The sequence below is a fragment of the Pan paniscus genome, chromosome 2 (assembly GCF_029289425.2).
Source record: "Pan paniscus chromosome 2, NHGRI_mPanPan1-v2.0_pri, whole genome shotgun sequence".
NCBI lineage: Eukaryota > Metazoa > Chordata > Mammalia > Primates > Hominidae > Pan > Pan paniscus.
In genome coordinates, this window is record NC_085926.1 from 22,353,457 (window position 1) to 22,368,496 (window position 15,040).

At 36.8% G+C, this 15,040-nt stretch overlaps 1 pseudogene; it reads left to right on the forward strand.

Annotated features, from left to right (window-relative positions):
* The first annotated feature begins 492 nt into the window (after positions 1-492).
* LOC100970164 (high mobility group protein B1-like) lies at positions 493-1,218 on the forward strand (annotated as a pseudogene).
* Positions 1,219-15,040: the final 13,822 nt, after the last annotated feature.

Genomic DNA, 15,040 nt, shown 5'->3' on the forward strand with positions numbered 1-15,040 from the left:
GGAATTGCGGTATTTTAATTAAGATGTTTTAGGCTGGAAGTAACAGAAATTCTGCTTGAAATGGCTTTAAAGGAATAATGGAATTCCCATTCTTGTGAGCCAGAAGTCCTGAGGTAGAAATGCTCCGGAGCTGTTAAACACAACAGGTTAATCAAGTCATCCCATAGCATTTCCACCTCTCTGCCTGACCACTTCTAGTTTATTGGCAACAACACTTCATGAAGCCAAAATCACTGCAGCAGGATAAGGAACCCCACCCTGAGAAATCAATAGTCAACAACAGAAAGGGAACTCTGGCATACTGTCTCCCACACCCCTACATTGCTTTTTAGCAGCAAAGACATCTTTCAAAGAATTTCCCCAGATTTCTTTTGTGTCTCATTGGCCAGAAACAGATCATTACCTAACGCCATTCATTGGTAAGCCAGAGAATCACCCAATTCACTTGGGAAAGGGAAATGAACCAGTGTAAAAGAAGCTCTTGGCAGTACATTGAGCTCCATAGAGACAGCGCCGGGGCAAGTGAGAGCCGGACGGGCACTGGGCGACTCTGTACCTCGCTGAGGAAAAATAACTAAACATGGGCAAAGGAGATCCTAAGAAGCCGAGAGGCAAAATGTCATCATATGCATTTTTTGTGCAAACTTGTCGGGAGGAGCATAAGAAGAAGCACCCAGATGCTTCAGTCAACTTCTCAGAGTTTTCTAAGAAGTGCTCAGAGAGGTGGAAGACCATGTCTGCTAAAGAGAAAGGAAAATTTGAAGATATGGCAAAGGCGGACAAGGCCCGTTATGAAAGAGAAATGAAAACCTATATCCCTCCCAAAGAGGAGACAAAAAAGAAGTTCAAGGATCCCAATGCACCCCAGAGGCCTCCTTCGGCCTTCTTCCTCTTCTGCTCTGAGTATCGCCCAAAAATCAAAGGAGAACATCCTGGCCTGTCCGTTGGTGATGTTGCGAAGAAACTGGGAGAGATGTGGAATAACGCTGCTGCAGATGACAAGCAGCCTTATGAAAAGAAGGCTGCGAAGCTGAAGGAAAAATACGAAAAGGATATTGCTGCGTATCGAGCTAAAGGAAAGCCTGATGCAGCAAAAAAGGGAGTTGTCAAGGCTGGAAAAAGAAGGAAGAGGAGGAAGATGAGGAAGATGAAGAGGATGAGGAGGAGGAGGAAGATGAAGAAGAAGATGATGATGATGAATAAGTTGGTTCTAGCGCAGTATTTTTTCTTGCCTATAAAGCATTTAACCCCCCTGTACACAACTCACTCTTTTTAAAGAAAAAAATTGAAATGTAAGGCGGTGTAAGATTTGTTTTTAAACTGTACAGTGTCTTTTTTTGTATAGTTAACACACTACCGAATGTGTCTTTAGATAGCCCTGTCCTGGTGGTATTTTCAATAACCACTAACCTTGCCTGGTACAGTATGGGGGTTGTAAATTGGCATGGAAATTTAAAGCAGGTTCTTGTTGGTGCACAGCACAAATTAGTTATATATGGGGATGGTAGTTTTTTCATCTTCAGTTGTCTCTGATGCAGCTTATACGAAATAATTGTTGTTCTGTTGACTGAATACCACTTTGTAATTGCAAAAAAAAAAAAAAAAGTTGCAGCTGTTTTGTTGACATTCTGAATGCTTCTAAGTAAATACAATTTTTTTTATTAAAAAAAAAAGAAGCTCTTGGGAACGTAGAAGAGGGTGAGTAGCTTCTAGACAGGCAATCAATACTGTGTGCTCCAGGTAGATTAGGCATCATGGGTTTTCAAAATAAGTGATGATAAACACCCATACTGCAAGGAAGATCTTTGCCCTACATTTATAAATTGGTGAATGAATGTACACTCATATGTATCAAGTTAAACATAAAAATGCTTCAGTTATATATTCTTTGCTTTAAATTTTACTCACCTTCTGATCCTGATCACATCAGATAAGGAATTTCCAACTATACTTACTGCTTCATTGTATTTTTAAAAGTAGACAGCACAAGGTTCCACACACAGTATGTAGTCAATAGGTGTTAATAGCAGTGATGATTATAGATATTTGGTACAACAGGGACCCAATCAATGTTTATTGATTTACTATACATAGGGGTTAAGAGAAGATGACAAACTGAGAGTGTTGTATATGACTATTAAGTGTCTTGCCCCTATCTGGGAAATCATATCTACTGTCAAGCAAATGTCTGGCCTATTTCAAATATTAAGTACTTTCACCTTTAGAGGATCATTTCTATTAATAATTCTGAAAGCTAATGATGGCAGAAAAAAAGTGCTGGCTATTTACCAAACCATCTACTTTCTCTCTTAGGAACATGGAAAAACTATTTTGACCAGCTGCCTAGCATCTAGAAAAGGCTTTATAGTTACTTGTGGCCACAAAAATGTTGACTGAAAACATTGACCCCCGAAATCCCCTGGGATATTTATGCAAACACCTGCTCATTCCCTCTCTGTCATCTTGTCATTTGTAGATTTAAAGCAGAGGAACACACCTCTGTTAAAATGGCTTATAGCCAAAAGATAGGCAATAACAAATGCACAAGAGGATGTGGAGAAAGGGAACTCTTGTACACTGTTGGTAGGAATATAAATTAGTACAACCACTGTGGAGATCAGTTTCAAGGTCTTCAACAAAACTAAAAATTGAGCTACCATATGATCCAGCACTCCCACTGCTGGATATATGCCCAGAAGAAAGAAAATCAGTATATTAAATAGATATCCGCACTCCTACATTTGTTGCAGTACTGTTTACAATAGTTAAGATTTGGAAACAACCTAAGTGTCCATCAACAGTTGAATGAATAAAGAAAATGTGGTACAATAGAATACTATTCAGCCATAAAAGGAGATTCCAGTTATTTGCAAAAACATGATAGAACTGGAGATCACTATGTTAAGTGTAATAAGCCAGGCACATTAAGACAAACAACGCATGTTCTCACTGATTTGTGGGATCTAAAAATCAAAACAATTGAACTCATGAACATAGAGAGTAGAAGGATGGTTACTGGAGGCTGGGAAGGGCAGTGGGGGGATGGGAGGGAGGTGGGGATGGTTGATGGGTACAAAAAGTAGTTAGAATGAGTAAGACCTATGATTTGATAGCACAATAGATGACTGTAGTCAACAATAATCGTACATTTTTAAATAGTGTAATTGGATTGTTTATAACTCAAAGGATAAATGCTTGAGGGGATCAATACCCCATTCTCCATGATATGCTTATTTTACATTGCATGTCTATATCAAACATCTCATATACCCCATAAATATATGTACCCACAAAAATAAGCATAAAGGAAGGAACAACTGAGGACTTCAAGGACCCAGGGTCTAACAGAGCCACCACATGCCAAACATTTTGTTGAAATGTGCTCTCTTATTGTTAAGCTCTTGAGACTGTGTGGTTATTACAGCAGTTAGCAACTTACACATGCATAGAATAATAAAACAGGCACAGCTGTAGCCATAATTGTAAAGTAAGGGATACTGGTTTTTGGCACGTCTCGCCACTTGACTTTCCTGAAAATTTGCCCTTCTTCCAACTTTTAATGTCTTTCTTTTTATACTTTACTCCAAACACCTAAAAACATTTATGTAACTCTGCTGAGAAATGAATCCTTCTGACATTTGCAACCATGCTAAACTGTACAGAACTTCATTTGGTTGTAGTCTTCCATGTTCATTTGCATTTTAAAAGTCCTACAGAAAGACTACAATGCTTACACCTAAAGAATCTATCACTAATGGTTGAATTTCAATCATCAGAAAAATAAAAAAATTACTATGCAAATTACACTATATAGGTAATAGCCTATTTCACTTAGAATCCCAGTCCTGAACAGAAATTAAGTTTACATTTTGATTTTTCATGTAAAATAACATACAAAAAAAGGCAATTTTTCTATCTAAATCTCTTTCTCTGCATGGCTTTCAATTTACACTTATTTATGGTATACTAACTAAAATTCTTTAAAACTAGAAAGGTTTTATTGTATTTATTGTTATAGTTCATGAATTTTAAAATGTCTAAAATTGAGAAAGATAATTAAGGAAAAGTGCAGATAATTGTGCAAATGAACAATATTCACTAACTGTGTAATGAACTCAGCATTGCTTTACTTACATTCAGAAACATTTGAATCAACATTTGTTTTCTCTATTTTAGACTGCAAGTAATTCCAGGGCAAGAAATGTAACTTGTACTTTATTCTGTATGCGGTGCATAGTATCATCTATCTATTCCTATTATTGGAATTAATTCTTACCCTTTGAAATAGATGACAAATGTTATATATGTGCTGTGACAGAAATGTATATCTAGCAATTAAAACATATAAAACAAAGAAACAAACAAAAAGGAGCTCATCTACTTCTCTAAAATCCAGTAGTTTCCTCCCGAGCCCCTATATTTGCTAATGGAAGGTAGAGGAAGGGAGAGTGAAGAGAAGAGGATGGAAGACTCAAATTTAAAATCAAAGCAACTTAGTTACCTCTAGTTGCAAGTAATCTCTTTTGAGTACATAAGCAGTTAACTCAAATTTCAAATTTCCTTTAATGTTGTTTTCCCTCTCAAAATATCTCCCTAATCCATATTTCTTCCAAAATGGTACCCAACTCAAGGGGAAAGTTTTGATATTTTCATGGCACTGTGGAAGAAGAGTAGTTAGTAGGTGCTGACACCCTCTGCCCTGGAGCTGATAAATAGTCTTCCCCTTCCTCTGGAGAAATGTAGTTCCATACAGGGCACATGGCTAGAATTGCAGTTTCCACTTGTCACCTAAGCTGGCCAACTTGGTGCAGTGGTACACAGCAGCTCTGAACATCTCTCACCAGTTGAATGTTGCATTTAAAAAGAGCTTCTTTTAGATAATTTTCAAACAGCCAGTTGTCTTTCACTCTGGATGAGAGGCGATTTATGACCACAAAGCATTAAAAAAAAACAAAGCTAATTATATTTCTATATTGTCCTGAAAATAGAAGAGACAGAAGTGGCAAAAGATAATAAAAGTATTTGTCTAATGTACTTGTGCTTGAATTAGGTGTTAAAATTCCTAGAGTTGATTTTGTTATTTGTTACTTTTGGCATACTTTACATTCATTATTTAATTAATTAGACCTCAATTTTTCTTCCCTCTCCTCTCCTCTCCTCTCCCCTCCCTTCCCCTCCCCTTCCCTTTCTCTCTCTATCTCTCTTTTTCAGATGAAGTCTGTCCCTGTCACTCAGGCTGGAGTGCAGTGGCGCAATCTCGGCTCACTGCAGCCTCCACCTTCCCGGTTTAAGCGATTCTCCTGCCTCAGACTCCCGAGTAGCCAGGACTACAGACATATGGCACCACACCTGGCTAATTTTTTTTTTATTTTTAGTAGAGATGGAGTTTCACCATGTTGGTCAGGCTGGTCTCGAACTCCTGACCTCAAATGATCTGCCGGCCTTGGCCTCCCAAAGTGGTGGGAACCACTACATCTGGCCTGGACATCAATTTTTCTATTAAATGAGTATGACAATATTCCTCCTCTACTTCACATTATCTTGAGTATTAAATATGCTAATATACTTGAAAGCTCTTTGGAAATCATAATTTTTGATACAGATGGAAATTGTGTCTTTGTGTATCAACTCTATGTAAACTCCCTGGAAGCAGTGTCAATATCTCACCTTTCCTTGAATCCTCGCAATGTCCTGAACATAATAAAATTTCATTAAATATGCTATGGACTGATAACTGATTTGCTAAAGTGCAACTCAGATAACTATGCTAGCTGGTAGAAAAGTATAAAGGTCTGATAAAGGAGCTCTCTAGTGTGAAGAAGAGTTTTAAAAATCCCTTTTGAATATTGATAAAACACTTTAAGAGAGCTATTCAAAATCATATAAAGTGAATTTTGTTTATATTAATTAAGGAAGGTCATAAACTATAAAGAAACAACAATCAGATTAGCAATGGTTTAAAACAGTAGTTCTCAAAGTACCCTCCAATAACTACCACCACCACCACCACCACTACATAAGTATCAGCATCACCTGGGAATTTGTTAGAAATACAAATTCCCAATCCCCTTTCCACGTCTACAGAATCAGGAACTAGAGTAGCGACCCAGCAATCTGAGTTTTAAAAATCCCCGCACATAATTCTGATGCATGCTAAAGTTGGAGAATCACTGGTTTCAATGATATAAACAGTTACTATCTAATCTACAAAAAAGATGAAGAACATTGGTTATAAATACTAGTCGAGCTGCTGAAAATGGTTAATAAGTGCTAGGCTCTCTATGATTCCAACCCTGGGGCCTTGGCTTGCTAGTTTTGCCCTCAAATTCATCATCTTAAGTGCTGTTGCTACAGCCCCGATGATCATGTTCTCACTTGAAGCTGGAAACCATCATTCTCAGCAAACTATCGCAAGGACAAAAAACCAAACACCACATGTTCTCACTCATAGGTGGGAATTGAACAATGAGAACACACGGACACAGGAAGGGGAACATCACACACCGGGGACTGTTGTGGGGTGGGGGGAGCGGGGAGGGATAGCATTAGGAGATATACCTAATGTTAAATGATGAGTTAATGGGTGCAGCACACCAGCATGGCACATGTATACATATGTAACTAACCTGCACGTTGTGCACATGTACCCTAAAACTTAAAGTATAATAATAAAAAAAAGAAAGCCAAAAAAAAAAAAAAGAGAGAGAGAGAGAGAGGAAGAAAGGAGAAGGGACAAAGCCATTTGGAACTGTCACTTTTACTGGGAAACTAGATGCTATCGCAGAAAGTCTCCAGTCTTTGGGAGGACAAGCCGGGAGGATCACTTAAGCCCAGGTGTTTGAGATCGGCCTGGGCAACATAGTGAGACACCATCTCTATTTAAAAAGAAAGAAAGAAAAGTCTCCAGTCTGAATTCTCTATACACATCACTGGCTAGAATTGAGTCTTGTGGCCACCATTAGCTGCCATGTGAATGAATAAACTTTTCAAACTGTATTTTGGAGGAAGGTAAAGGAGAAGGGAGTTGAGAATGCGTATTTGGTTAGCCAGTTAACAGTGTCTTCAAATAAAGAGGATTACAACATAAACCCAACAATTTAGAATATTTATCCTGGACATGAGAAAACAAGTGGAAAATGAGATATCTGTCTTTATACAATGCATTTGAAAGGCTGCCATGTGGAAGAAAGCTCAGATGTTATATGAAGTTCTATGAAGCAGAGACAATAGGTGTAACAGAGATCACAGATGTTGGCTCAACAATGATTAAGCCTATTCAGAAGGACATAGGATGCTTATGGAGTAGAGTGCACCTTATTGCTGTATAACCATTTCTAAAAAATGTAGTGGAGAGAATTCCTGCAATGGATCCCTTCCAAGTCTAAGATTGTGTAATTTAATACAATGAAGTACTGCGTGTTATGGATGATAATTACTAATACTTGGCACATGTTTACTCTACCCTGACATTGTATCAAGTATTATACATGTATTATCTCATTTTCTATTACAACCCAACTGTGAACTAAGGATTACCATTATTCCCTTTTGAAGAAATGGAGACATAGAGAAGTAATACTTTGCTCAAGGTTATGGGGCTGACTTGTGAGCCCAGGTAATATTCTTGAGGAGTCATACTCTTTATACTTGCAACCATCTCCTGGATTTAATACAATCCCACAATTCTAAACACTTAAATTAAATGCCAATTCTTCATTTATACATGAGTGGAATGCAGTTGTATACCTCATTCTCCACTAGTTATTTTGGGACAATGCTAATATTCCTATGTCGTTGTTTTCACAGCTTTCACTTAGATCATTACTCTTTCCAAATTCAATTCAAACAATTAGAGTATTATGTTCTGGTGAGCTAACCTGACCTCTCAATAATTTTCTTCTGGGAAAATTGCCCATGAAGGTGATAGTCTCTTACCATTTCTGTGTACTTACTTTGGAGTAAAAATGCTCCAAACTGACTGCTGACTGCGGTGAACACTTTCAGAAAAGAATGCATCTTTATTTCCAACTCCTGGACTAAATCTTAGAATCTGGGTAAAATTAAGACAATGGATAATGAAATTGTTACATTTAATAAAAAGAATGGGGAAGAATAGACGATTGGCAGCACCAAAATGTAAGAGGTAAACTAAATCCCTCACAAGATGCAATGGCATATGGAAATTCATGAAGCAAGAACAACAGGTTGAACTTAGAGATCATGGATGCTGGCTCAACAACATTCCAACTACAGTCTCCTTGTTGTTGTTGCTTATTGTGGTAAACTATACACAACAGAGTAGTTATCATTGTAATTATTTGTAAGTGTACAGTTCAGTGACATTATATCCATTTACACTGCTATGTGGCCATCACCACTATGTGTACCCAAATCTTTAAAATAAATTCAACAGTGTTTGATGCTAATGATGTCTCTCTTATAACAATGATGCCACCGACATCCTCATTAGGACCATGTATTTCACTATCAAATTAGAATGTTTCTGAAAATAAATATGTTGAAAGAAAAAATGTATTTCTGCAAGAGGAAGTTTATCCTAATGATGTCCAACAAGAATTATAGATGTTTAGATTCATGTCCCTAAAATAAGCACTGTAAATATTATAGATAGTGTTATTTAGAAATGAATATCAATGTGAATTCATAAAAATATAGTGGTTGGATCACTGTGCTTTTTGGCATCAAACGGACAGAAGGTGAACTGAATTTGTAAGTTATTTCTGTGAAATTTCAATAAAATGTATTTTAAAAATAAATTTGCCAGTTTATAATGCAGTTTAATAGTCAATGCTTAAATGCCAACCACAATCAAGTGCCCTAGACACTTGAGCAAGAACCACGTGTTCTCTATTTTCTGTGTACAATAAGGGAAAAGTAGACAAAGCACTTCAAGGACACACAAAGTCCTAATTCGACATTCAGTTTGACAGCTGAGAAATTATGGCAGACCCATCAGTTTGATGTATAGCAATCAGAAATAAAGTGTTTCTTGTAGAATAAAAACTCTCTGCTATCAGTTATGCAAAATAGACAGGCTGTAACTAGGGACTTCAAATAAACAACTATTTATGTGCACAAAAGTGGAAAGGTCTGCAGATGATAAATCTGTCTCTACAGTGACATCATCGACCTTAGAATTCTAAAGCTGGAAGGGAACTTCTGGTTCAACCTCTTTAGCAATTAAGGAAACTGGTTATCCATAGAAGCCAAGTGAATTATTTAAAGTCATACACCTGATTAATGACAAAGCTAGGATGACAGCCAGTCTGATTCGTCTGTGTTCTTCCTATCTACTACTTTTCCCCCATCACAAAATGAGAAAAGGAGGGGAAAGAAGCTAATTTCCCTTCAGCACCACTGTCATTCTCATCCACACATATACACTTTCACTTTGCTAGCACAAGGGGACATACAAAAGTAAAACGCACAGTGCTGCTCCTTGAAGGCTGACTTCTTTAAGAACACATAAGGGCTGCTGTTCTGCACCACACGATGAGGAGGGGAAGTTTTGGCTAACAGTTTGGCACACTGATGCTGAGCCAGGTTTGCCTTGGTCCAGCTTTACTGCTAAAGAGTTCTACAGCCTTAGGCAAGTTTCTGAACCTTCCGGGACTTCAGTTTCATACTCCATAAAATCCTGAAAATAAAAGCAGCTGCCTATGGGATACTTGTCAGCATTTAATGAGCATTTACAGCATTCAATATATGGCTAGCTGGTATTATAACTTCACCTTGTCTCGTATTTTTAGTTTAAATGCTTCTGAGCTTTTTTATGTGTATATCTATGAGCATACATATAGACACAGCCTTGGGGATAGAGACCACAGCCTTTTGTTGTTCTTGTCTTGCTTAGCAGCAACTTAGTACTTCACCTTGCATCTAGTAAGTGTTCTATAAATGTTTCTAAAAAGGTACAAATCTGTCCCAACTGGTAGGGCAGGACCAGTAGGTTGGATGTCAGGAAGTATCCTCCTCTCACCTCACTCTCCACTTGTTATACCCTTTCAGAGGGTTTACCTTTCTATTCTTACACATTCAGCCTCTTAGCTCCCAAATAAATTTAAATAGCGAAAAATCAAATAATACACCTCATTTACCACTCTGGGGGAGTAGACAAGCAAGAGATTTGCTACATTTGCAAAATCTTCACTCTCCAGAAGATGCTCAGGAACACCATGTACAAAACATGCACTACTCTCAGAAACTAAGGGAAGAATTTTTTTTCTCTCTTAAATGTTATCAAGAAAATGTGAGAAACTCAGCAGGAGCTCACCTCCCCAGTACAAAGGGGAGAGCCAAGCTGAGCCTTTCAAGACAAGCAAGTTAGCATTTGGCAGTGACTGTATAAAGAAGGTCACCTAAAGAGCAGGGCAGTGCAAGAGCAGTCCAAATGACCAGACTCTAGAAGCTTCTATTCAGGCCAGGTCTGATGAAGAGTAAACTTCTCTCAGCACATGACCCTAGGTTGTATAATATTTTACAAGTTTCTGTTGGAATAAGGAGAGCTAAGACCTGGAAATTCTTAGATATATAAAATTAGAAATGATTGCTCCTATTAATCAAGAACCTATATCCTTAAAACAGGTAGTATATAATTCCTAAAGGCTTTGAAGCAACAATTACATCTAAGAGAGGTTGCCAAGATACAGGAGGTGTTTCCGGCTTAACAACATGGAGAAAAAATTATCCAAGTTAGAGTTAACATACACAGGCTTTGCTAGTTCTAAAGAAGAGTCTCATCAATGCTAATTCATAAGAGGCATCTCAGCCCTTTAGTTACCAAGTGGAACCTTGGGGTATCTTCTTTCTTCTAACATTCTGCATGTCAGGTACAGCAAGTGCCAAGACCAATCAGTAAGTTGTCTTGCTATTAATGAGAAAAACCAGAGTATTATGCTACTACAAATCTTACCAAATATTAAGAGATTAAATATGAAAAACCCTGTATTTCTTCCTTTAAAGCTTTTGCATAGTATCTACATTATAAAATTTATGCTGATAAAATTCACTGCAATTAAAAAGGAAAAAAATGAAACCTCCATGCCAGCATCAGGACTTATACCAATATTACTGACCAGCAAGTTTCCTAGCATCAGTAAACTTCTATGGAAAATTAATTTCATGCTTGTCTGCTCTGGTAAAACCCCTTACTGAGTTGTTATAAAAAGAGAAAATTGAGATGGGTTGTGGGAATACCAAAAAGAGTTGATGCAGCTAAAAAGAATTCTCATGTTTACATGTTTTATTGCTGTAGGGCTCTCATCCACCTAGAACCTTCAGTAAGTTTGCCTTGCCTGCTGACATCAGAGCTCAAAAGTTCTGTTCTCACAAAAAATTCCAGAAAGATACACGTATACCCAGAGTTAGTAAGCAATAATAATATTAAGCAAGGCATGCTTAAGTCATTTAATGAACAGGTACACAAAGTTTCAGTGTGAAAAAGCTGGCCAATCAGTGGCAAATACGCATAATGCTTCCTGAATAGAGTTTATACCTCTATCTTCCAATAATTGCCTTTGCCATACTTTGTTTCACAAGACTAATTCTAGAGTACATTCATTTAGGTTAGGGAGCTGCATATCTTTTCATTCTGCAGAAAAAAATTTAAGCAGAAACTAAATATTTATTTTGTTTATCTGAGGAAGAAATTTGCTTGAAGGTGAAATTTTAAAAAATTCACCTTCCAAATGATGTTACATTTTTTGTTATCATGCATTTGAAAACAGCTTGGGCATGACATACCACACCTTCTGCTCTTCTAAATAAGACTGAGGAACAGATGGCTACTGACCTTTATCTCCAATCAGGTTCTGCCTGCCTGCATATTATCTTATTTGTAAAAATTAATCTTCTTATCTTCAAAATTTTTCAAATTGGAACAGTTGATTCAACAGCCAATCAATAATCAACATAATTATTAAAACCTTGACACACATACATATTCCCCCATAAACTTCTGTTTGGGAAGTGAACTTTTTAGCATTTTTAACAAACAAAATCCCAGGTGGAGATATAAGAAAATAAGTACATTTGCAAACCAGTGTGTATATCCTAAAATGCTCTGGTACATTTATCAGATAAATGAGCAAATCATTCAAATATCAACATAAAAAAACCATTTACAATGATTCAGATTAATTTAAAAATTTACCATTGAGAAGCAAATATATTATTTTAAATCATGTTTTACTAACTAGAAAAGAAAGCATTTTATACATGAACACCCTTTGTGATGCATATTATTCCTTTAGCAAATTAAGCATATATTTTATATAGATAAAATTGATGTGCTCTATAGGAAATATTTCTAGGGTGTGTAGGTGTTTATTTCCATGCTAGGAGTACACAGATCTTGGGCAGAGTTAAGGGAGTGATAACTATATGCCTACTTAACAAGTTACGCATTTTTTCACATATAGTTTCTTGTGTTACTTTTACATATTATGTGGTAGATGTTATATTCTGGTAGGTGATAATATAGATAACAAATAAATATTTAAACATTTGCAGCAATAGTCTATTCAGTTCAGAAGACATTTTCTTAGAACTGAAATATCCAAAATTATCTAAAATTGTACTTTGGTATGAAGATCCCAGTATCATATGACATATTCCTAGAGAATACAAAATATAATCTTTGAACAAAATTGTTCCACATTGTTTTGTGATCAGAAAATAATCTTTCCTAAACTAACAGTGACCAATGTTATATGGATGGCTCCTGGGAACGGACTTCAGATTTTGTTCTTTCTATGCTGGAACATTTTTTAAAATAAAACAAATAAGTCAGGCAAACAAGTCTTCCTGAAACCAAAAGTCCTGGTGTTATCTATGCACAGTTTTCTTTTAATGCTAGCATCAGTAGTCCGATATTTTCTACTTAAGAAGACAGCAAATTTTCAGGGTGCGCTTTGCTTGGAAGTATAACCTCTTACCAATGAGCCTACAGATTAAATTCAGTATGAAAATTTATAAATAACATAAAGTAAAATGTTACTGTCTATTTAGAGACTGTCAGAACTTCACTTTTGATCCCAAAGTAACTAAAATAATGTAGACTGATGAGGTCAGAGTCCAGAATTCTACCCGAATGAGATCTCCTGAGAATTTACTACAAGCATTCAAATACTCTTTGAAAAAGGAAATTATAATTGTTCACCTATTCTGGCTTATTAATAGCTTAAAGCAAAACTCAGCAATTCAAGCTGCAATTATAAGAAATAATCACACTACTTCCCTAAAGTATTACTGAAAAATAAATACTAGGTTCATCACTAAAAAGTACAATGGTATGGTCAAGATAATTAACATTTTAATGGGTAAACTCTGTTTAATTGGATTTTAAAAACTCTTACAAAAAGGGATCCGTCTTAAAAATGATGTAAATATCTATTTAATATCATGTTTGCTCTCCTGAAGTACAACATTCATATAAACAATTTTTACTTAAAAATCATTATTATGGGCCTCTTTAGACAGGGTAGGCCTCTCTAGCTTACTAGAGTACACACTATTTCTATATCTATATCAATGCCAGTGTGATCCTCTAAAATGTATGTTCCTTGTCACCCTTCTCTAAAATCAAACTCTAACAAAATATTGGAACTCTTCTGCACCTTGGCATTCCCTACTTCTTCAGTATAACTTCTCTCTACTTTTCCATATGCATCTCCACCCAAAGAAATTACTTACAGATCCTTGAAAGCATAGTGCTCTTCCTGGGTGCACACGTTGCCCAGGATAATCCTACCGTCTTGAGCACGTATGTGCCACCATTTTTGCCTAGCTTACTCCTTCACATCCTTCAGGCTCAAGAAACATCTCCCCCAGAATCTTTCTATAACCCTAGCTGGTCTGTGTCGTAGCACTCATCTCATCTACAATTATCACCTGTTTGATCATGATGTTCAAGTCTTTATCTCTATCCTACATTGCTCATTCATGTACCATTTAAGTCCTGTATCCATATTTCTGATTTTCATGTTCATACTTTTATTTTTTTATTTTTATTTATTTTTTATTATACGTTAAGTTTTAGGGTACATGGGCACAACATGCAGGTTTGTTACATATGTATACATGTGCCATGTTGGTGTGCTGTACCCATTAACTCGTCATTTAACATCAGGTATATCTCCTAATGCTTTCTCTTCCCCCTCCCCCAACCCCACAACAGGCCCTGGTGTGTGATGTTCCCCTTCCTGTGTCCATGTGTTCTCATTGTTCAATTCCCACCTATGAGTGAGAACATGCAGTGTTTGGTTTTTTGTCCTTGCGATAGTTTAGTGAGAAAGATGGTTTCCAGCTTCATCCATGTCCCTACAAAGGACATGAACTCATCATTTTTTATGGCTGCATAGTATTCCATTGTGTATATGTGTCACATTTTCTTAATCCAGTCTATCATTGTTGGACATTTGGGTTGGTTCCAAGTCTTTGCTATTGTGAATAGTGCTGCTATAAACATACTGTTGTGTGCATGTGTCTTTATTGCAGCATGATTTATAATCCTTTGGGTATATACCCAGGAATGGGATGACTGGGTCAAATGGTATTTCTAGTTCTAGATCCCAGAGGAATCACCACACTGACTTCCACAATGGTTGAACTAGTTTACAGTCCCACCAACAGTGTAAAAGTGTTTCTATTTCTCCACATCCTCTCCAGCACCTGTTGTTTCCTGACTTATTAATGATTGCCATTCTAACTGGTGGGAGATGGTATCTCATTGTGGTTTTGATTCTCTGATGGCCAGTGATGATGAGCATTTTTTCATGTGTCTTTTGGCTGAATAAATGTCTTCCTTTGAGAAGTGTCTGTTCATATCCTTCACCCACTTGTTGATGGGGTTGTTTTTTTCTTGTAAATTTCTTTGAGTACTTTGTAGATGCTGGATATTAGCCCTTTGTCAGATGAGTAGATTGTGAAAATTTTCTCCCATTCTGTAGGTTGCCTGTTCACTCTGATGGTAGTTTCTTTTGCTGTGCAGAAGCTCTTTGGTTTAATTAGATCCCATTTG